The following is a 25,318-nucleotide window of genomic DNA, read 5'->3' on the forward strand; positions in this document are numbered from 1 at the left end:
GGGGAATTGAAGTCTCCAACTATTATGGTATTTGTGTCTATTTCCCTTTTCAGTGTTTGCAGTGTATTCCTCACGTATTTTGGGGCATTCTGGTTTGGTGCATAAATATTTATGATTGTTATGTCTTCTTGTTTAATTGTTCCTTTTATTAGTAGATAGTGTCATTCTTTGTCTCTTTTAACTGTTTTACATTTGAAGTCTAACTTGTTGGATATTAGTATAGCCACTCCTGCTATTTTCTGGTTGTTATTTGCATGAAGTATCTTTTCCCAACCTTTCACTTTCAACTTATGTTTATCTTTGGGTCTAAGATGTGTTTCCTGTATACAGCATATAGAAGGATCCTGTTTTTTAATCCATTCTGCCAATCTATGTCTTTTGATTGGGGAATTCAGTCCATTAACATTTAGTGTTATTACTGTTTGGATAATATTTTCCTCTGCCATTTTGCCTTTTGTATTATATATATATCATATCTGACTTTCCTTCTTTCTACACTCTTCTCCATACCTGTCTCTTCTGTCTTTTTGGTTCTGACTCTAGTGCTCCCTTTAATATTTCTTGCAGAGCTGGTCTCTTGGTCACAAATTCTCTTAGTGACTTTTTGTCTGAGAATGTTTTAATTTCTCCCTCATTTTTGAAGGACAATTTTGCTGGATATAGGAGTCTTGGTTGGCAGTTTTTCTCTTTTAGTAATTTAAATATATCATCCCACTGTCTTCTAGCCTCCATGGTTTCTGCTGAGAAATCTACACATAGTCTTATTGGGTTTCCCTTGTATGTGATGGATTGTTTTTCTCTTGCTGCTTTCAAGATCCTCTCTTTCTCTTTGACCTCTGACATTCTAACTAGTAAGTGTCTTGGAGAATGCCTATTTGGGTCTAATCTCTTTGGGGTGCGCTGCACTTCTTGGATCTGTAATTTTAGGTCTTTCATAAGAGTTGGGAAATTTTCAGTGAAAATTTCTTCCATTAGTTTTTCTCCTCCTTTTCCCTTCTCTTCTCCTTCTGGGACACCCACAACACGTATATTTGTGCGGTTCATATTGTCCTTGAGTTCCCTGATACCCTGTTCAAATTTTTCCATTCTTTTCCTGATAGTTTCTGTTTCTTTTTGGAATTCAGATGTTCCATCCTCCAAATCACTAATTCTATCTTCTGTCTCTTTGAATCTATCATTGTAGGTATCCATTGCTTTTTCTATCTTTTCTACTTTGTCCTTCACTTCCATAAGTTCTGTGATTTGCTTTTTCAGTTTTTCTATTTCTTCTTTATGTTCAGCCCATGTCTTCTTCATGTCCTCCCTCAATTTATCGATTTCGTTTTTGAAGAGGTTTTCCATTTCTGTTCGTATATTTAGCATTAGTTGTCTCAGCTCCTGTATCTCATTTGAACTGTTGGTTTGTTCCTTTGACTGGGCCATATTTTCAATTATTTGAGCGTGATCCATTATCTTCTGTTGGCGTCTGCGCATTTAGACAGATTTCCCTGGGTATTGGATCCAAAAGTTTGGAAGATTTTTCTGTGAAATCTCTGGGTTCTGTTTTTCTTATCCTGCCCAGTAGGTGGCGCTCGTGGCACACGTTTGTCTGCGGGTCCCACCAGTAAAAGGTGCTGTGGGACCTTAAACTTTGGAAAACTCTCGCCATCCTGGGGGTTCGCTAGCCGAAGCGGCTTGAGCCGGCCCGGGGTCCGAACGCAGGGAGGGTTGCTGGTCGCCGCAGCCAGGGAAAGAGCCCGTCCGAATTTCCTAGTCGGCCCTGGGCAACAAGCGTGGCGGGAGGGCGCCCGCCCGAGAGAGTGCACGTTCCCCGGGAGTCACGGGTTTGGAAGGGGCCTCCTGCACCCGTCACCGTTCTCCACGGCCTGGGGGTTTCCGATCCAATTCTCTCAGTTGGTCCGGGGGCTGCGCGTGGTGTGGGCGCCAGCCGCCTTGGTTTCAGGGGACCCCCTCTCCAATTCTCCCAGCCGGCCCGGGAAGGGGGAAGGGAGTAACTCTAGCCGCTTGCCACCCCGCCCGGTAAGGCCCGCGCGCCTCGGCGATCTCACCCGAGCTGCTTCTCTCAGCCAGCCAGCCGTTCCAGGATGGGGTACGTTGTCTTTTTTATCTCTGTTGTGGCTTTGGGCGCTTTCTGTATCGTTTCTACTCCCCTAGTAGGTGTCCTGGAGAAGAAACTAAGATCCGCGCGTCTTACTAAGCCGCCATCTTCCAGGAAGTCCGCTAGTGTGATGTCTTGATACATCCCAGAGTAATTTGGGCAAAGAATAAAAAAGTACTTGCAAAATCCCCTTGGGAGACTGGGAAGAAAGGAGGAAATATTCAACTTCCTCATCTAGGGAATTCCTGATATCCTGGCAAGCAGTGAAGACAACCAATTCAATTGGTTGAGCCCTCCATCTTGGGGCTTGTCTCTATGATGCTTATTCCTGCAAAAGAGAGGTTACAGGAAAAAATACAGTCAATGCAAGCTAGGGTCTATAGTCAACAGTAACATTGTAATATGTTTCCATTGACTGTAACAAAGGCATTATGTGAAAAGTATATGTCAACAAGTCAGGGATATAGAGGAGGGGTATGGGATACTTAGTGGAAGAAGTCCCAGGGGGACTGGGAAGAAAGCCTACTGATAATTATGCCTAAGGGTCACCCCCAGGGATCCTCTTTGGTTGCTCAGAAGTGGCCTCTCTCCCTAAGTCAACTTGGCAGGTGAAATCACTGCCCTCCCCCCTGCATGGGACATGACTCCTAGGGACATAAAGCTCCCTGTCAATGTGGGGCATGACTCCCAGGGATGTGCCTGGACCCAGCATCATGGGATTGAGAAAGCCTTCTTGATCAAAAGGGGGAAGAGAGAAATGAGACAAAATAAAATTTCAGTGACTGAGAGATTTCAGAGTTGAGGGTTTATCCTGAAAGTTATTTTTATGTATTATATAGATATCCCTTTTTTAGTTTGTGGTATTGGATTGGTCGAGGAAAATATCTGAAACTTTTGATGCATTCCAGTAGCCTTGACTTGTAAAGATGATTGTATAACTATATATATTTTACAATGTGATCACTTGATTCTGGAAACCTTGTATCTAATGCTCCCTTTATCCAGAGTACAGAAAGATGAGTTAAATAAGGACACACAAAAAAGAATAAATAAAGGGGGAGGGTAAGGGGGGGAAAATGTTGTTCTTTGAACTTTAGGCTAGAATAAAATGTATTTGCAAAGCCACCTTGGAGGACTGGAGAGAAAGGGGAAAATATTAAACGTCTCTATCTGGGAAAATAAATAACTAATAAGAGGGGTTAAGGGGTACAAATTTGGGGAGATTGCAATACTAGTGGTCAATGAGAGGGAAGGGTAAGGGGTATGGGATGCATAATGTTTTTCTTCTTTCTTGTTATTTTTTTTCCTGGAGTGATCCAATTGTTCTAAAAATGACCATGGTGATGAATGCAAAACTATGTGATGATGTTGTGAGTCACTGATTGTATACTTTGGATAGAGTGTATGTGTGTGATGATATCTCAATAAAATTTTTTTAAGTCGTGCTTGGACAAATGGATATTCACATGTAAATGAATGAACCTGGAACTCTACCTCATTCCATATATGAGTATTAACTCACAGAATTAAGTGGAAGCACTAAAATGATATAACTCTTTTTTTTTTTTTTTAAAGAGAGAGGGAGGAAGGGAAGGAAAGACAGAGAGAAGGAAGGAAGAATGGAAGGAAGGAAGGGAGGAAGAAAGGGAGACATCTTTAAACATTTTCTTGTTTTATTATATTTTGTTTGTTTGTTTGTTTCTTACATGGGCTGGGGCCGGGAATCGAACCGGGGTCCTCCGGCATAGCAGGCAAGCACTCTTGCCCGCTGAGCCACCGCGGCCCGCCCTGATATAACTCTTAATAAAAAACCTACAAGGAAATTTTTCTAACCTTAAACTTGGCAATGGATTCTTAGATATGACAACAAAAGTAAAGCAACAAAATTAAAAATACATAAATTGGACTCCATCAAAATAAAAACGTTTGTGCATCAAAGTGAAAATACAACTAACAGAATGGGAGGAAACATTTGCAAATTACATGTCTGAGAATGGACTCATAGCTAGAATATTTAAACCCTTACAACCAAAAATAAAAAGACAAGAATTTGAAAAGACATTTCTACAAAAAGTTATACAAGTAGCCAACAAGCACATGAAAAGATGCTCAATATCATTGCCATTAGGGAAATGCAAATGAAAACCACAATAAGATAGGACTTCACACCTACCAATGCATAATAATACATAATAATAATATTTTGAAAAACAGAATATCACAAGTGCTGTTGAGGATGAGGAATAATTGTAATACTCATACATTGCTATTGGGAATAAAAAGTGTTGCAGCCACTTTGGAAAACAGTTTGGTAGTTGCTCAAAAATTAAATGCAGAATTACCTTATAATCTAGCAATTCCATTTCTAAGTATATACTCAAATACTTCAAAACAGGTAATCAAGCAAATATTTATATAGAAATGTTCACATCAACACTATACACAATAGCCAGGAGATGAAAACAGTTCAAATGTCCATCAACTGCTGTGTGGATAAAATAATGTGATATGTCCATACAATGTAATATTATTCATTCATCAAAAGTAATAAGGTACTGATACACATCACAATATGAATGAACCTAAGAAATATGCTAAATGAAAGAATCCAGACATAAAGGGCAACAATTGGATGATTTAATTTATTTGAAATATCTAGAATAGGTAAATCCATAGAGACAGAAATTAAATAGTAGTTGTCAAGTGCTAGGGGGATGGGAAATGAGAAGTGACTGCTATATAGTATGGGTTAATTGGGAGGTGACAAATGTTTCTGAAATAGAGGTGATATTTTCACAATATTGTCAATAAATACTACTGAATTGTACACATGAAAATGGTTAATTTTATGTTATATGAATTTCATCTCAATAAAAAAAATCAATGAAAAATGGAAAAGTTTACCAGAGATATGAAATACATAAAAGAAAGAGTTAAATGGAAATTCCAAAACAGAAAAATAATATAATTGAAATTAGGAGTTTAATAGATGAGTGAAATAGTACGTTGGATATAATGGTATGGAGGATTAGTAACCTGGTCAATAGACATGAAAGCACACAGAGAGAAAAGGGAAAAATGTGGGACATTGTTAGGAGGTCTAATATGTGTGTTATTGGAGTTTGGAAAATGATGGAAGGGGTTGGTGGGAACAATAGCAGCAATATTTGAAGGAATACTGTGGATAGTTTCCCATAAAAATGAAGTTCATAAAAATGTAAATTAAGAAATTTATAAACCCTAAGTAGAATAAATAAAAAGAAAACCATACCTAGGGATATATATTCAAACTGCTACAATCTGAAAAATTACCAAAAACCGAGACTTCCTCTTCTGGAAAAGTGGAGAAGATATATTTTCACCTATTGCTCCCACTACACATGGATAAAATCACTTGGCATTGTATGTGATTTGTCTGAAAGATGTAAAATACAAGGCAGATAACCTAGGGACCTCAGAACTTGAATACTGACATGGAAATTGACTTTCCTTAATTTTGTTTTTGCTTCAAATATCTTGGAATGGATAAACCATCAACCCAGTAATGTCAATGGTCACAGATAATATTAAGGTGTGAGAAAAACCTGCTTTTTTCTATTCAAAGGACCTGGAAAGGCCGACTTAAGACATAAGGTGTTAGCTATTCTAATCCAACCAAACATTGCACAAAATATGTGGCCACATCCTACCACCATCAGCAAAGGCCAAATGGCAAGCCCAGAGGTTCACTCTGACCCTACTGTAGTGAGGTGACTTCTCTCCTTCCCCACTGTGGTGGTGTGAAGAAAAGCTGAGGGAGTAGCTGGGACTTTGATATTCTCCAGATATTAATGAGACATCACCCTGCGGTATCAGTGGAGACCATCTGGGGAACCTGGATTTCCAACCTCACCAGCAGCAATGAGGTGACCCTTTCCACCAGGTGGCATCAGAGGAGATAGTATTTCACCACTGCTAAATGGTGAATGAGGACACCCTGCATAGTATCAATGGAAGTCATGCAGAAAGCAGTAAAGAGGCAAATAACACATTTGTTATTTGGAAATAACAGTTTTTTTAAGTACTAAAAGAAAATAACTCAACTTAGAATTCTATATCAAGCTAAAATATCCTTCCTGAATGAAGGGGAAATCAAGACATTATCAGATAGGGTAAAACCAAGAAAATTTGCTCCAGCAGACCTACCCTAAAAGTATGGATAAATAAAATTCTCTAAACAGAAAGGAATATATAAAAGAAGGAAATCTGGTATATAGGAAAGAAAAAAGAACAGCAAATAAAAATATGAATAAATAAAGTAGACTTTCCTTGTCTTTTTGAGTATTCTAAATTAAGTTTGATGGTTGGAGTAGAAGTTGTAACACTGTCTGATGGGGTTCTCAATGAATGTAAAAGTGTATTTAATATAACTACATTATAAATGCAGAAGAATAAAAGGATGTAAAGAAAATATTGTATATTTGAGTAAAAGGATGTAAAGAAAATAAAATACTGTACATTCACTTGTAAATTGTCAGCATCAGTGTATGGTAATATGTTATATGTGTATAATAAAATACCTAAAGCAACCATTAAAAACCATGCAAGAGTATTCAGAAATGCTACTGATAAATCAAAATAGAACTGTAAAATGTAGTCAAGTAACCCACAGGAAGCAACGAAAAGAAAATAGCAAAATGAAATCAGAGAGAACAAAGAGAAAACAAAACAGAAAATGTTAGACTTAATCTCCATCATACCAACAATTACATTAAATGTAAATTATCTAAATCGCCATCTAAAATAGATTTTGACAAAATGGATAAAAAATTTTGACCACATTGTACTAAATGAAGAAAAGTGAATCTCAAAATGTTACATACTGTATATCCATTTACATCATATTCTCAAAATGACAAAATCATAGAGATGGAGAAAAGCTAGTAGTTTCCAGGGGATAGGGATTATGGAAGGGGGGAGTAGGTGTAGCTATAATGTGGTAGCACAAGGGACCACTTATAAGATGATAGACTCAGCTATTTTGTTAATTGAATTAAGTACAAATAGATTAAATATTACAACTGAAGGATAAAGAAGGGAGAGTAAATTGAGAAAAAGCAGTATATATTGTGGTATGAACAAGATGGATGAGCTTTGAGGATCTTTTGCAGGGGTGGAAGGGGTAGTATGGAATTCACTAAGACTCTTCTGGGGGGAACATGTGAAGCAATCTACAAAAAATACTAGTGAAAAAAGAGAACAGTAAAATCTATAATTAATTATCAATAATATGGCTGAGTAATTTAAGGGAATTCTTTTAAATTATGCCTAAGAAATTGGAAACAATGCAGAAACAAAAATTAAAATACGGTAGACAAAAATCTGAAAATTTTCAGCAAAACATAACTTTCAAAATTTTGTGAGCCTTAGCATCCATTTCTTTTTGGCTAAGCTGCTTGCCTCATCACTGAATTTCAGTCTAGTTAATAAGCAGCTTTCCAGCGTTAGGGCATAAACTCTCCAGAGCCCAAACCTACATCTGCAGCCACCACCCACATCACCCACACCCCTCACCCAAAACTCACAGATGGTCCCAAGATATAAGTTAACCCCCCATTCACCCTCAGATCCTTAGTCCTTTTCCATTTTCATGCACTTGCTTTAAAGTAACCAATCCTTGACTCTTGTGGAAACCTACTATCCTCCACCCTTGGAACACAATAAAGGCACAGGCCCATAGGTCCCTCTTGCTGTGTGTGCTGCCACCTGAACCAATTGAGCTTCCCCTCAACTCCTCATGGCACCACTCTCTTTCTGGGACACACTATCTTTTCTAAAGTATTATGACTTCAGTTTCCCATTGTGTCACACCTGACCTCCACCTGGACCCAAATTTAAAATCCAATTTAACTAGTTCAAAATAATTGGCACAGCAGGGTGTGTTGATCATGACCTTGAAAAATGAGGCATTATGCTTTTGACTTACTAACAGGGTCTCTCAGATACCTAATACCATTTGGGAAGTATAATACCACCTGGGCTAAGTCCATGATGTTTTGTGCCATGTGCCACTGCCTCTGCTGGTACTGCCTAAGCTTCTCATTCCAATTTGGTGGTTCTGAAGACCTGAGTTCCCAGGATCTGCAAATTGCTAACCCAAGTCCAACAAGAAGGGAAACTCTGTGGTTCTTAGTGCTCCCCCAAATGAAAATAACTGGCATTGGTTACTGACCCTGAGTAATAGTGGCTACATAAGGAAGATCCCCTTGCAGTTCTGATAGTAGGAACCTGCAATTCAAGAGGACACCCCTGCCCCAAACTGGGACTTGTGAGTGAGGTGTCTAGGGTTAAATGAATATGGGAAGAAAGGTAGAGTGCTAGGTCTCCCATCACCTGGACTACAGCAGCTGTGATACTGCTAAGGGAGACTCCAACCACTGTCTGTAGATCATAGCATCCAGGGCTTAAACCCACATCTAGATGGAGGGGCATCACTTCCATGGGAAGACTAATGGCACCCATATGCAATGACACCCATATGCAATGGTATGCTAAGGTCTGTGATCTGTATGTTACTGCTTTCTCCACTACTATCACTCTTTGTCCTCCAATCCCATGGAATATAGAAGATCTAATCCCAGGCATGAGGTGACTAAGGAACTATAAAGGTGGTGAGGGCATGGGGGAGAGGAAGGAACATGAACATATTGTGCCAGCATCTACTAAGACACCAGAGGACATTCTAAGTTGCTTAAGAAATGTAAGACTCCCATAATGCATGGGCCCTACTCAATGTTGCTGCTTATCAACACACCAAAGCCTGATGTGGTCCTGTGGTCTGGGGGCTATGCCTAATGATCCCAGCACAACTGTGCTAGTGAAAACATACTCCAACCCACAGAAAGTTAATTGGGACACCCTAGAGAAAGATGGTTGCCTATGAGTCCGGTCAGCAGGAAACACAATCTTCCCCAGCAGAAACCATAAACTCTCTCCATCAACATGCATAACATCAAGAGGGTCCCAAAAGGGAGCCCAAGTGGAAAAACTCAAAAATTTTTCTTGATTTGCGATCCAAACCATGTGTAAAGGTTTTGTTCAGTGGGGCATGAAGAAAGCAGCAGATCAGTTGTTGAGAGTCTTTAATATGAATTGCCACTCTCATTACACAAATAAAGCAGTTGGCTCATATCACTAAAGACTCAGAGTCCTTCCCTTAGTGACTTACATATTTATAGTTTTAAAAAAAAGACACACCCATTAATAGCAGGTACCATCAAGGCAAATGGTCACTGAGAAGCAATTAATGAGATGATGCAATGAGCATAGAATTTCCTTGCATAGTCAAACAAAAGAGACCCAGAACTCATCTCCCAGCCCAATATTCCCCAATAAAATGGCAAATCCTTTCTACCTATTGAGCTCTGCTAAAAAGGGAGTTGCTCACAAAGCCACAACCAGTCAGTCTGTGCATTCAGATTTCTATAATTCTATGGGTGAGAGATAGCTTCCAGCAGGAGCTCAGCATGGCCATTGAAGCCTCACTGGTAAAACAGAAATGGTACCTACCAGAGATGTGGTTTCCTTTATGCTCAGTCCCTTCTCTTGGATATTGAGATGCTGCTGATGGCATCCCCATTTCCCCCTCCTCTAACCAAGTGGGGAGCCTCACATGGTAAGAAAGTCTCTGTATCTCGCTGATGGTAATACTATCATTATACATAACGCTGCCTGCTGGAGGGCCATAGCATACCACCCCACCTCAAATATACTGCTTGCCCAATTTAGCTATATGGAGTCTGAGTCTGCACAGATGGCAGAGCTAGAAGCAGTCTCTCAGCCATTAGTTCCCCAATCTCCAAATCTTTAGTGATTCTTGAGCAGCAGTCAAAAGGCTGGCAAGGGAGTCAGGTCAATGGAAGCAAAATAATTTTCTCATACAAGAAAGGCCCTCTTGGGGATCTCCACATTTGTAACAGCTCACAGCCTTACCCATTTCCACACTTGCTGAGCTCACCATACTGGTGTACTGATGTACACTGACATAAAACACCTAAAATTCATTTCTACACTGCATATGCCGTGGGTCCCTGGAACCCTGGACTCAGGTCCCTCAAGGTTCCTTTACCAATGATCTGGCCTGTAGTGCTGCAGGCCTCAGAGGCTCCTCTGCCCTGGTGGAATAGACACAGAAAAAATGTGATGCCTCTAGGCCCATCACTAGCCCAAATAGTTACTAAAGGCTGTGACTTATGCTCCAAAACCAAACAGTGGCATTCCATAGACAGGCTCATGCTCCATGGGGGTGGGGGTAAGGGGTGGATAAACCAGTCTCTCATTGCCATGTTAATTACATAGGACCTTTTCCATCACTGCTGAAGCCACCAAGAAGTGGAGATTATTGCTCCCAAACCAAGCTGTGGAATGGTCTGGGTCACCTTTAAGGGTGAAAAAAATATCTATATCTGATGGATCCCAGTTACATAAAAAAAACCTCCTTTCACCCTGCTATGAGTGACTACCCATACCCATACAAAGCACACCTACAACCTGCATGTTCGCCCTCCAGTTCCTTTCCCTAAACTCTCTCCGTCTATATGCTAATAAGGGCAAATACAACAATAAATTCCTTAGCCCGGGAATTCTTAGAAAATCAAGTAACCTTAGATTACCTCTTGGCCAAAAAAGGGGTGTCTGTGCCATGAGAAGCATCTCCTGCTGCATATATATTAATAACTGAGGAGCCGTTCAAAATTAATTTACAAGAGGGCTCAAGAGATCAAAGTGTTTCACAATATAGCCAAGGTTTTCCAACAAATACCACAGATCCTAGAAAGGCTCTGATATTTCATCTGGCTATCTCCTGAAGGGTGGGAAAAATATCTAGTCAAAGGTCTTTAGCTCTTGGTTTTAATGTTTATTGATATTTTTAAAAGCCAAGATCCTGAAGTGCCTTATGTGATGACTTGATAATGCTATGCCTCTGGAAGTATATATATCAGCCACCCAAACTGCTCCAATCCTCTGAAGGAGTGATGTTGCGGCATCAAGGGATGGATTGCTATAACTACCAAAAAATTGCTGTGTGTTGCCTCAGCATCCATCTTACTTTGGTTGAGCCAGTTTCCTCAACACTGTCTTTTGGCCTGGTTTTATAAGCAGCTTTCCAGCCTGGGGCATCAACTCCCCAAGAGCTGAAACCCACATCTGCAGCCACAATTGGTACTACCCACACACCTCACCAAAACTCACAGCTGGTCCCAAATGATAAAAGTTAACCACCCCACCACCCTCAGACTCCCAGCCCCTTTCCCTTTTCTTGAATTTGTTTTAAACTAACCAATTCTTCACTCCCAAGGGAAACCTATTACCCTCCCCCTCCACCATAATAAAGGCACAAGCCCATAGTCACTCTTGTTCTCCTTGTGTGCTCCCCAACAACTAGGTAAGCCACTCGAGCCTACTGAGCTTCCTGCCAATTCCTCATGGCACCATATTCTCTCTGGAACCTCTGAGTAACACACTATCTTTTCTCAAGCATTATAGCCTCTGTCTCCCATTGTGTCACACCTGACCTCCACCCAGATCGAAATTAAAAATCCAGCTTAAATTCAAAACAAGGCAACCTGTAAAAGGATAATGAAAGAATGCTAAAGGTGTTTTCATATAAGGGCAGAGATGCAATTTATAAATAAAAATTCATTAATTAAATGGTTTTGATAAAACTATAAATTTAAATATACTTGTTAAAATTTAAAGGCTAGCTGGTAGATTGGTATTAAAGTGTATGATTTATAAATTAATAGAGATAAAAAAGAAAAAAGACTCAATGCAGGCAAAGAAAATAATGTCTTATTAAGAAATAATAAAGCACTACAAATAGAAAATCAAAACAAAATGTAAAAACGTAATGTCAAATATATCAGTTATCACATGAAGTACATATGAGTTAAATTACCCTAAGTAACGTATATTCAAATAGAGCTTAAAATAAAATTTATAGTAGCCATTCTAATAGATGTATAGTGGTATTTCATTTCACAAATTTGTATTTTCCTAAAATGTTGAAATTTTGAACCAATTTTTTACATGTTCTTGCTTACCTCCTATTTAATGAGGGGTCTATTCAAGTGTTTTGTCATATTGTTTTAAATTTAGGTTTTTTGTTTTCTCATTGTTGATTTTTGTTGTTGTTTTATTAGTAAGTTGTAGGTCTATAAAAAATTCATGCAAAAAATACACAGTTCTCATATTATTAACACCTTGAATTAGTGTGGTACATTTATTATAATTGATGAAAGAATATTATTAAAATTATACTATTAACCATATTCCATAGTTTACATCAGGCTTCATCTTGATATACAGACCTATGTTTTTTTATTTTTAATTTTATTCTAGTAACATATATACAATCTAAAATCTCTCTTTTTAACCACTTTCAAGTGTGTAATTCAATGCTTTTAATTATGTGTACGTTGTTATGCTAACATCACCATCTCCCAATGCCAAATCTTTTCCATTACCCAAAACAGAACCTGTACAATTTAACCATTAACTGTCCATTCCCTACTCCAAGCCCCTGGTAATCTGTATTCTGGTTACTTACTCTACAGAGTTTCTTATTCTAATTATTTCATATCAGTCAGACTATACAATATTTGTTCTTTTGTGCCTGGCTTATTTCACTCAATACAAAGTCTTCCATGTTCATCCATTTTGTTGCATGTATCAGAATTTCACTCTTCTAATGTCTGAACTTGCCATTGCATGTATAAACCACATTTTTAAAACCCATTCATTGGTTGAGGGAAATGTGAGCTGCTTCCATCTTTTGGCAATTTCTGAATGATACTACTATGTACATCAGTGTGCAAATATCTGCTCAAGTCCCTGCTTTCAATTATTTTGGATAGGTATATGTCTTGAAGTGAAATTTGCTAAGTCATATGGTAATTCTACCCAGGTTCATATGGTAATAGTATACATTTTATTGGGCTTCACTTTATTGCGCTTCACAGATATTGCATTTTTTTTGCAAATTGATGGCTTGTGGCAAATCTGTAAAGAGTAATTCTGTTGGAGCATTTTTCTAACAGCATATGCTCACTTCAAGTCTCCTGTCAAATTCTGATAATTCTCACAATTTTTCAAACTTTTTCATTATTATTTATATATTTTACAGTGATCTGTCATCATTGATTTTTGATGTTACTACTGTAATTGTTTTTGGGGCACCACAAACTGTGCCTATATAAGACATGTGCTAAATTGGTAAATGTTTTAGGTATTCTGACTGCACTACTGACCAGTTGTACTTCATCTCTCTCCTTGTCATTTTCCCTATTCCCTGAGACATAACAACATTGAAATTAGGCTAATTAACAGCTTTACAATCACCTCTAAGTGTTGAGGTAAAAGAAAGAACCACATCTCTTAGTTTAAATCAAAAGCTGGAAATGATTAAGCATAATGAGGAAGGCATGTCAAAAGCTGAGATCTAGGTTGAAAGCTAGGCATTGTGTGCCAAACAGCCAATTGTGAATGCAAAACAAACATTCTTGAAGCAAATTAAAAGTGCCTCTTCAGTGAACACATGAATAATAAAAAAGTTAAACAGCCTTACTGCTGATATGGTGAAAATTTTAGTGATCTGGATAGAAGATTAAACTAGCCACAACTTTCCTGTAAACCAAAGTCTAGTCCAGAGCAAGACCCTAATTCTCTTCAAGTTTATGAAGGCAGAGAGAGGTGGAGAAGCTGTTATGAAAAGCTTGAAACTAGAAGAGGTTGGTGTTCCAGTTTCTAAGTATTATGCACCCCCAAAAGCCATGTTTTAATCCTGAGTCAATTTTGTGGAAGCAGCCATTTCTTTTAATCCTGATTCAATGATGTATGTTAGAAACTTTTTATTAGATTATCTCCATGGAGATGTGGCATACCCAATTGTGGGTGTAATCTTTTGATTAGATGGAGATATGACTCCACCTATTCCAGGTGGATCTTAATTGATTCACTGGAATCTTTTAAAAGAGGAAATATTCTGGAGACAGCAAAAATGACAGAAATGACAGAAGCACCAGAGCTGACAGAGAAAGCAGATGTAGTAGCTTGGAGAACAGTTGCTTCAGAGAACAGAGATACAATGTTTGGAGATGCTTAGAGCCCAAGAGACATCACTACGAGATGTTAAGCAAGCCAGAACCTGGAGAGCACTAAGGGAAGCCAAGAGATGAAAGCCAGCCCTGGGGAAGCAAAGTGAGGAACTTCCAAATTGACAGTGACTGAAAGCAATGGAGCCTAGGAGCAAGTTACCAGTAGATGCCAGTCATGTGACTACCCAGCTGACAGAGGTATTCCAAACCAATTGGCCTTTCTTGAGTGCAGGTAACCTCCTGTTGGTGCCTTAATTTGAGCACTTTCACTTCCTTAGAACTGTAAACTTGGAACTTATTAAATTCTCCTAAAAGCCATTCCAGTTCTGGTATATTGCATTCCAGCAGCTTACTAACTGATACAGATGGTTCATGAGCTGTCTCCATAACATAAAAATGTAAGGTAAAGCAGCAAGTGCTAGTGTAGTAATTACAACAAGTTATCCAGAAAATCTAAGGTTATTGATAATGAGGGCTACACTAAATAACAGTCTTCTAATGAAAGAAGATGCCAACTAGAACTTTCCTAATTAAGGAGGAAAAGTCAATACCTGGCTTCATAAGACAGGCTGACTTTCTTGGTAGGGGCTAATGTAGTTGGTGACTAAGTTGAAGCCAATGCCCATTTTTAATTCTGAAAATCCTAGGACCCTTAAGAATTATGCTAAATCTACTCTACCTGTCCTCTATAAATGGAACAACAAAATCTGGATGATAGCACATCAGTTTACAACATGGTTTGCTGGATATTTTAAGCCCATTGTTGGTACCTACTGCTCAGAAAAAAGATTCTGTTCAAAATATACCACACACTGACAAAGCACCTGGTACCCAATAGCTATGATGGATATATACAATGAAATGAATGCTGTTTTCAGGCCTACTGTTTTCATTTTCTAGGCTGCTGAAAGCAGAGACCATGAAATTAAGTAGCCTAGCAATGGGAATTTATCAGTTCACTGTTTTGAGGCTCAGAAAAATGTCTTCATAGTCATCAAGAAGGTGATCAAAACTGGCTGCTAGTGATCCTTGATTTCTCTACCACATGACAAGGCATAAGGTGGCACCTGCAGGTCTTTCCTTTCTCTTCTAGGCTCCACTGCTTTCACCTTCTTGCTTCCATGGCTTTCTCTTCCTTTCTCTATATTCATCCTGTTTATAAAGAATTCCACTAAGAAGATTAAAACCCGCCCTTGTTATGCCTTAACTAAAGTTTCCTGATCAAAAAAGTCTTACCTACAATAAGTTTACAGCCACAGGAGTAGTTTAGCTTTGAGATTTTCTGGGATACACACAATTCCAAACTACCACACCTACTGTGCTGGCTTGAAAGGATGTACGCCCCCTAGAAAAGCCATGTTTTAATCAAAATCCCATTTCATAAAGATAGAATAATCACTATTCAATACTGTATGTTTGAAACTGTAGTCAGATCATCTCCCTGGATGATATGATTTAGTTAAGAGTGGTTGTTAAACTGAATTAGGGGGGCAGGCCATGATGGCTCAGCAGACAAGAATGCCTGCCTGCCATGCCAGAGGACCCAGGTTCGATTCCTGGTGCCTGCCCATGTTAAAAAAAAAAAAAAACTGGATTAGGTAATGACATGTCTCCATGGGTCTTGTTTGGTTTATTGGAGTCACATAAAAAGGGAAACATTTTGGAGAATAGGAGATTCAGAGAGAGCAGAGAATGCTGCAGCACCATGAAGCACACAGTCCATGAGTCAGTGACCTTTGGAGATGGAGAAGGAAAATGCCTCCTGGGGAGCATCATGAAACCGGAAGCTAGGAGAGAAAGCTAGCAGATGATGCTGAGCTTACCATGTGCCCTTTCAGCTGAGAGAGAAGCCCTGTGTTTGCCATATGCCTTCTCACTTGAGAGAGAAACCCTGAGCTTCATCGGCCTTCTTGAACCAAGATATCTTTCCCTGGATGGATGATTTTGATTTGACATTTCTATAGACTTGTTTTAATTGGGACATTTTCTAGGCCTTAGAACTGTAAATGAGCGACTTATTAAATGCCACTTTTTAAAAGCCATTCCGTTTCTGGTATATTGCATTCTGGCAGCTAGCAAACTAGAACACCTACCAACACAACATCCATTCTGCAGCCCATGGATCAAGGAAAGTTTTTTTTTCCAAGACTTATAATTGAAGAAATATATTTTGTAAGTCTATAGCTGCCATAGATAGTGATTTGTTGGATGAATCTGGGCAAAGTCAAAAGAAGATCCTCTGGGAAGATTTTGTCATTCCAGATGCCATTAAGAGCATTTACAATTCATAGGAGGAAGTAAACATAGTAACATTAACAGGAGTTTGGAAGAAGTTGATTCCAGCCCTCATGGGAGCTGGAATTCAATGGAGGAAGTTATTGCAGATGTGGTAGAAATAGCAAGAGAACTAGAATTAGAGCCTGAAAATGAGACTGAATTGCCACAGTCTCATGATAAAATGTGAATAGACAAGGAATTGGTTCTTATAGATAAGCAAAGAAAGTGCTTTCTTGAGATGAAATCTACTTCTGGTGATGATGCTGGAAGCATTGTTGGAATGATAACAAAGGATTTATAATATTACATAAATTTAATTGATAAAGCAGTGGCAGGATTTGAGAGGATTGACTCCAATTTTGAAAGTTGTTCTACTATGGGTAAAGTGCATTCAAATAGTATAGCATGCTACAGAGAAATCCTCTGTGAAAGGAAGAGTCATGATTGAAGTGGTAAACCTTATTGCTGTTTTATTTTAAGAAATTTCCATGATCCCAACCTTCAGCAGCCACCAACCTGATCAGGGCACCATCAACATCAAGGCAAGACCCTCCACCAGCATAAAGATTACAACTTGCTGAAGATTCAGGTGATGGCTGGCATTTTGAGTTAATTTTTGTATGTTATATAAGGCAGGGATCCACCTTCATTCTTTGCATATGGACGTTGAGTTTTCTAGCACCATTTGTTGAAGAGACCATTCTTTCCCAATTGAGTGGGCTTGGCAACCCTGTCAAAGATCAGTTGCTCACAGACATAAGGTTTATTTTTGGACTCTTAATTCAATTCCATTGGTTTATATGCCTTTGATTGTGCCATCACCATGTTGTTTTGATTACTGTGGCTTTGTAATAAGTTTTAAAATCAGGAATTATGAGTCTTCCAACTTTATTCTTTTTTCAAGATGGCTTTGGCTATTCAAGGCCCACCTATATAAATTTGATGATTGGCTTTACAATTCTGCAAGCAAGGTTGTTGGAATTTTTATTGGTGTTGCATTGAATCTTAAATTGTTTTGGATAGAATCAACATCTTAATGATATTTACTATTCTAATCCATGAACATGGAACACCCGTCCACTTATTCTTCTATTTCTTCTTGGGTTAATGTAAGTTGTTTGTGTGTTTCTGGAAATTTGTTTATTTCATCTAAGTTATCTTATTCATTGACATACAGTTGTTTATAGTATCCTTTTATATTTTTTATAAAACATTTCTAAATATTTTTATGACTGATCTCACTATCAGTGATGGTAATACAGCATTGTGAACTCAAGTAACTGCAATATATGAACTATATTTAATGAAATATATCTTAATATGAGCAAAGGGGGAAATGTTTTGTTGTATATATGATACCAGAATAAATTTTTTTTTAAAAAGAAGGTTTTCTGGATATTGTCTAATGTCTTTTCTAAATCAATTGAGATGATCCTTTTTTTTAACCTTTATTCTTTAATATGGTATTAGATTAATTGGCTTTCTTAGGTATTATAGTAATTGGTTTTCTTAGGTTAATTACCCTTGCATATTAGGGATAAGTCACAATTGTTCATGGGGTATAATTCTTTTAATATGTTGTCAGATTTGGCTTGCTAGTATTTGGCTGAGGATTTTAGCATCTATATTCATGAGCTATTGGTCTATAGTTTTCTTTTCTTGTACCTTTATCTGGGTTTTGTATGAGGGTGATTGTTGTCCTTGTAGAATGAATTAGAGTGTTCCCTCTTCTTTAATTTTCTGTAAGAGTTTAAGGATTTGTGTTAATTCTTGGAATGTTTCATGCAATTCTTCTATGAAGCCATCTGGTCCTGGGCTTTTCTTTGTTGAGGGTTTTTGATTACTGATTTAATCTCTTTATTAGTGAAATCTTCTATTGAAATCTTCTATTTCTTCTTGGGTTAATGTAAGTAGTTTGCGTGCTTCTGGGAATTTGTCCATTTCATCTAGGTTAGCTAATTCATTGGCACACAGTTGTTTATTGTATCTTTTTTATTTCCTGTGGGATTGATAGTAATGACCCCTTTTCAGGTCTGATTTAGTCACTTGTGAACTCTTCCTCTGTTTCTTTGACAGTTAGCTTAAGATTGATTTTATTGATCTTTTCAAAGAAACAACTTTTGGTTTTGTTGATTCTATTGTTTTTTAATTCTTTATTTCTTTTATCTCTCCCCTGATCTTTGATTTCCTTACTTCTGCACACTTTGAGTTACATTTGCTCTTCTTATTTTAGATGCTCCAATTGTAGGGTTAAGTTTCTGATTTGAGATCTTTCTTCATTTTAATGTAAGCATTTAGAGGTATAAATTTCCCTCACAGCTCTGCCTTTCATCATTAATAAGCCTGGGTATTTTGTGCTTTCATTTTCCTTTGCCTCAAGATATTTCCTAATTTATCTTGTAATTTCTTTTTTGACTCATTGGTTGTTTCAGAGCATATTGTTTAATACTCACATTAAAAAAAATTCAGATCTCCCTCAGTTTTTGATTTCTAGTTTTATTGCACTGTGGTCAGAAAAGACACATTGTACAATTTCAAGATTTCTAAAATTTATTGAGACTTGTTTTGTGATCTAGGATATGTTCTATCCTGGAAAATGTCCCTGCACACTATAGAAGAATGAGTATTCAGCTGCTGTTGTGTGAAGTGTTCTATATATTGCGTTAGTGCTGGTTAGTTCAGATTATTGTTCATCTTTTCTACTTAATTATTGATCTCTCTAGATGTTCTATTTGTTATTGAGAGCAGTATACTGAAGTGTCCTACTATTAATGTAGAACTATCTATATCTCTCTTCAAATCTGTCCATATTTACTTCAAATATTTTGGGACTCTGCTTTTAGGAATATATATATATATATATAATACAAAATGTCTTTATATGACATATATATAATGTCTTCTTTTTGCATTGGCCCCCTTAAGCAATATAGAGTGACCTTTGTCTCTCATAAGAATTTTCTGACAATCTATTTTATCTAATATTAGCATATCTATCCCAGTTCTCTTTTGATTACAGTTTGTATGGTATATTTTTCCTATCCTTTAATTTTCAACCTACTTGCATCTTTGAATTTAAGGGAGTCTCTTGTAAACAGCATATAGTTTGTTTGTGCTTTTTTATCCATTCTGCCTATCTCTTCCTTTTGTCTGGAAAGTGCATATAAATTAATGGCAAAACTATAGTGTTGGTTTAATCCATTTACTCTTAAACTTGCTACTGTTAATTAAGGAGTTTCTTCTGCTATTTTTTTATTTAGTCTTTGTTAAGTCATACCTTTTTTTTGATCCTCAATTCTTCCATTAATGTCTACTTTCATATATATTTGATATCTTGTACTGGACAATTTTGAGTCCCTCCTCATTTTTTCTTTATATATTTTTCACATATTTTCTTTATGGCTACTGAAGAGCCAAAATTTAACAACTTAAATCTATAGCAATCATGCATGATTTGATAACAACTTAACTTCATTAGCATACTTATAAACTGTTCCTTTATCCTATTGTTCCCCCACCTTTTTCTTTTACTTGTTAGAAATTGTCTTTGTACATTATATGTCCAAAACCATACATTTGCTATTACTTTATATGCATTTGCTTTTTAGAACCTGTAATAAATATAAAATGGCGTTACATACCACAAACTATAATACAATAGTATGGGCATTTATAATTACACATATGGCTAGCTTTATTGGCAGTCTTTATATCTTTGTGCCACTTTGAATCACTGTCTAGTGTCCTTTCCTTTCAGTCTGAAGACAGCATTGCTGGAAGGGCAGGTCTAGTGGTGATGATTTTCATCAGCTTTTGTTTATCTTGGAATGTCTTCATCTCTCTCTTAGTTTTGAAATAAGGTATCACTGTAAATAAAATTCTTGGTTGGTAATTGTTTTTATCTTAGCACTTTTAAGTTTTTCTTTTCTTTATGGTTTCTGATGAGAAATTACTCTATATAAGTGGGACCCTTTTGTACATAACATTGTGCTTTCCTCTTGTAACTTTCAGAACTCTCCTTGTCCTTTGCATTCAGTAGCGTGATCAATATATGTAGGGATGTAATTTTCTCCCTGTTTATCCTGTCTGGTGTTCTTTGACCTTCGTGGATGTGCTTGTTCATGTCTTTTGCTAATTTAGGAAGTTCTCTGTCATTATTTCTTTGAATATTTATTTTGCCCCTTTCTCTCTTTCTTCTCCTTCTGGGACTCCCATAACGTTTATATGAGTGTGCTTGATGGTGGCCCAGAGTGTCTTAGGCTATTTTCAGTTTTTATAATTATTTTTTCTTCCCCTCCTCCATCTGACTCCTTTGAATTTTCTTGTTTTCATGTTCATTGATTATTTATGCTGCCATCTCTAGTCTGGTGATGACAGCCTCCTGGGAATTTTTCATTTCCATTATTGTGATTTTCAATTTCAGTAGTTTCTTTTAAAAAATTTTATCTCTTTACTAAGATTCTCATACTGCTCATTCATTGTTTCCCTGATATCCTTTAGTTCTTTCTCTGTATTTTCCATCATCTTCTTGGGCATTTTAAAGTCTTTTTTTCTTTTTATTTGGGGGGGGGGGGTTGCATGGTCCAGGAATCGAACCCAGGTCTCCTATATGGAAGGCAAGCATTCTACCACTGAACCATTCATGCACCCTAAGGTCCTTTTTAAAAAGTCTCTGTTTGGTATGTCATCATCAGATCTTGTTCATTGGTGTTTTCTGGATTTTTATTCTCTTCCTTTGGATGGGCCATCACTTCCTGTTTCATTATCTTGTAATATTTTGTTCCACACGGTACATTTTAATTTTTAAATTGTTAACTCCAGGATTTAGTCACTGTGCTATTTGACCTTAAGTATCTAGCTAGTGACATAATGAGATCTCTTTAATTCTAGGAGTTAACAAAAATAAAGCCAAACAAAGGGCACCTTCTATAGTTTTCTCAAATACTTTGCTTTGTCTGGTGGTCTCCTTTAGAGCTTTGCACTACTGTATTGATTAGCTCAAGGCAAATGTGAAGTTTAGGCTCATCTGTTTCTGTCCTCTGAACCTGTGGGGAGCCTGCTTTTTGTCCTGGATTTGTGCTTGCTTGTGGCCTCAGGAATTTCCAGTCCACAGAGGTCAAATGTCTCCCCCACTCCCCTGTAAATAGACTTTTATCCCTCCTGGGTTCTCTAATGTATGACTTAATGCAGGTAGATTGTTGTCCTAGGCTGTTTTGACCTAATTGTTTCTTACCTTGTGTTAGTTGTCTTCAAGCTGCTTCTCTGCCTTCATGACAAATTCTGGGAGGGCAAGCCTAAGACAAGTTTCCTGGTTCAGTGTTTCAGGATTCTACCAGATAGCTTGTCACTGTGGCAGCTTGAATTTGTTGTGTACCCCAGAAAAGCCATGTCCTTTAATCCTCAGTCAATATTGCTGGGTAGGATCTTCTTTATTATTTCCATGGAGATATTACCTACCCAATTATGGGTGGCAACCCTTTTGATTGGATGGTTTCCACATATATGTGTCTCCACCCATTCAAGGTGGGGTTGGCTACTGGAATCCTTTAAGAGGGAATCATTTTGCAAATAGCTTTAGAGCCAGCAGAACCAACAGAGCTTACAAAGCCAGAGACTGTTGAAGATGCCTAATGAAAATGCAGCTGGCGAAGCCATTGAAGAAATCTGGAGAGAAAGCTAGCAGACATTTCTATGTGCCCTTTCCCTGAGAGGAAAACCCTGAACATCACCAGCCTTCTTGAGCCAAGGTATCTTTCCTTGATTGACATTTTTATAGCCTTGCTTTAATTTGGTCATTTTCATGGCCTTAGAACTATAAATTTGCAGCTCAATACATTACCCCTTTAAAAAGCCATTCTATTTCTGGTACATTGCATTCCAGCAGCTTTTATAAACTAGAACAAGCACTGACATATAGGCACCCCAGTATGCACATAGGAGCTACTCTGCTCTCTCTGAAATGAGCCAGGGACCCAGAATAGGACTGGATGTTGGCTCCATATTGTGCCAAGGACTGAGTGGGTGAAGGACTATCAAGGGCACAGTGAACTTTATCAAATATTTTTTCAAGCTGCTTTTTCTAGATTTGAAACTTACTCCCTTACTGTTTCCCTTAACTTTTCTCTGGTGTTTTGAGGAAGATGGCTCTGCCACTTTTTATTAATAGTTTAAAGATTCTATGGTTATATAGTACCCTTGAGCATCTTGGACCACCACTTTGGTTGAGTGGAAGTACTGTTGAGTTTTGAAATTTCTTTCTATATTATCTATGTTAGTCCTTTGTCAGGTATGTAATTTGAAAATATGTTGTCCAACCATAGCTTGTCTTTTCATTCATTTAACAGTGTCTTTTGAGAAGTACAAATCTTACATTTAGTTTATCTATATGTTCTTTAATGAGTTGTGCTATTTGTGTCATATCTAAAATTTTTTTGCCTGTTTTGTTTCATAGCTGCCAAAATAAATGTTATGCAGTGGACTGGCATAAAGACTAGGACCACAGTTTTCAGGTTAGCAAAAGTCCAAACTCATCATCAGGGTGAATCTACCAGAAGACTGTGGTGTTCTTGGGTTGGCTGCCAGCAACACTTGGTCTGCAGCTTTTCTGTTGCATGTCAAAGCACATAGCACACTCTCCTGGCTTCACCTTTCTCTTTTGGGCTCCACTGATGTTAAGCTTCTGGAAGCTGTCTCTGGCTTCTCTCTAAGCCTTCCAGACCTTCAGTAACTGATTTAGTTGGGCTACACCTTAAATGAAGTAACCTCATGAAAAGATCCAATTTAGAATTGCTTCATACCCTCAGGAATGGATTCTTTTTAAGAAGTGATTTTCTGGGATACATAGCTCCAAGCCACCACAAACCACCCTTTGGACCTCAAAAGTACATGTTCTTGGGTGGGCCATGTTGGTTCAGCAGGCGGAGTTCTCACCTGCTATGCCAAAGAACCAGGTTCAATTCCTGGTGTCTGCCTATGCAGAAAAAAAAAGCACATGTTCTTTCCACATGTAAAAAACACTCATTCCATTACACCATCCCAAAAGCCTTAAATCATTCCAGTAATAATGCTGAGTGCAAAGTCACATCAAAATTAGTTATGGGTTGCCGGATGTAATTTCGGCCCCGTTCCTCTAGCTCTCTGCCTAGCAACATATTCAAGCTATTCCATTGGACCTTTCTGCTCTCAGCTCACCCAATCCCTCGCTGCCACCCCTTAGCCTCCTCACCAATCACGCAGCGTGCATCCCCTGGCCCCCCCCATTTCCGCCACACCACTATATAAAACTCTATACTTCCTTTAATAAACGTTCTGGTGCGCACGCCTTGCCAGGTCCTCCAGTTCCCGCGAGTCGTTCTTCGTCTCGTGTGCCCTCCAGACCTTCGAGCCCCCGGGACCGGTCGGCTACCAAGTTCCCCCATCTCACTGCGAGGAAGACCCCAGGCGGGAGCTAGGGAAAGCTCCTGCAATTGGCGCCCGAACAGGGACCTCCCCACCGCTCATCTTCTCTCCAGCCCCGTTCACCACGCTCGACAGGTAAGGGCCCCCGCCGTCGGCAACGGCCCCCGTCTTCTCTTTCTCGCTGCTCGCCACACTTAAACCCGGCGACCGGCCCCGATAGCTGCCTAATAGCCTCACCCCGTCCTCACCCCGTCTATCTTTTTCTCCCTAAAGAAGAGAATGGGCAACTGCCTCACGGCATGCCAAGTGCCCCAAGTTCGCGCATTAGCCGCCCTCCTGGACACCCATAAATGTAAGGTGTCCATTCGCCAACCTCCTATTGCCATTTAACCCGTGGCTTGCCACATGTCACCTGTGGGACCCACAAACCTATGATCGTCTAATCGATCGGGTCGCCCAAGCTATGCAAAATGAAAATAAGCGCTTCCCCCCAGTCTCTTACCTACGCTCATCACTATTCGCTCCTGCCTTCACGGCTCACGGCCCCCGTCCCAATGCTCCCCGCGGGAGGCTTTGTCTGCTCAACACCCCCATAACACTGAGGACTCTCACAATGACTTTAATTCTGATACCAAATCCCTCTTTCAACAACTAAATAATGCGCTCGAGCTCAATCCCCCTAAACAAAACAACCTCGAGGCTAGCAAAGATGGCGAACTTCCTCCTTCTTGTCCAAACCAAGCCGCGGGCAAACTCCCCCCTTCTTCTCCAGCAGAAAACAGGAAGTGCCCTTCCCCCGCCCTCACTGGGGGAAGACCCCGGCCGCCATTTTGCGTCGCTGCCCCGCCCTGTCCACCATCTTATCATCCCACTGCCCCGCCCCGTCTGCCATCTTGTAATGGCACCACGCCCATTAACCCAGCCCCTTGGCCGTCCGCTACACTGGCAGCAATCTCGGCCGACCCCTGGCACCCCCCCCACCGGCAATTCTGCCTGCAATATAAGCCCCAAGCCCCTCTCTCACACTAACCCCTTCGCACACGTGCTGCCCGCTCCCCAGCAGCCAAACACCATTGTCTGGCTACTCAATGTGAGACAGACCAACCTCTTAATTCGCAACAACACAAGCATGCAAGTCCTTCTAGAGGAATTTACTAGTAACTTTGATAATCACTACCCCAGTCACCGACTGCTTCAAGGGATCGCCCACCTGCCCTTCAATAACCCCTCTCACCCATTCCCCTCATCAGCTCCCTTCCCTAATTCTACCACAGACTTCACGGATGCATCTAAAACCAAATTCACTCTTATAGCCTTCCACCCTAATGAAGACGAACCTGACCACTTTACACATATCAATAACCACTCTGTCCAAGTCGGTGAAATTCTCGCCGTAACGCAAGCACTTCAC

At 39.0% G+C, this 25,318-nt stretch overlaps 1 long non-coding RNA gene across 1 annotated transcript in view; it reads right to left on the reverse strand.

The window, feature by feature from the left end:
- Positions 1-2,051: 2,051 nt before the first annotated feature.
- The window catches only part of LOC143649878 (uncharacterized), a 108,010-nt gene continuing 84,743 nt past the window's right edge, over positions 2,052-25,318 (reverse strand). Inside the window, exon 3 of the long non-coding RNA XR_013159219.1 lies at positions 2,052-2,426. This is a non-coding gene — a long non-coding RNA (uncharacterized LOC143649878). The remainder of the gene's footprint in view (positions 2,427-25,318) is intronic.

The sequence above is a fragment of the Tamandua tetradactyla genome, chromosome 11 (assembly GCF_023851605.1).
Source record: "Tamandua tetradactyla isolate mTamTet1 chromosome 11, mTamTet1.pri, whole genome shotgun sequence".
NCBI classification, from domain to species: Eukaryota; Metazoa; Chordata; class Mammalia; order Pilosa; family Myrmecophagidae; genus Tamandua; species Tamandua tetradactyla.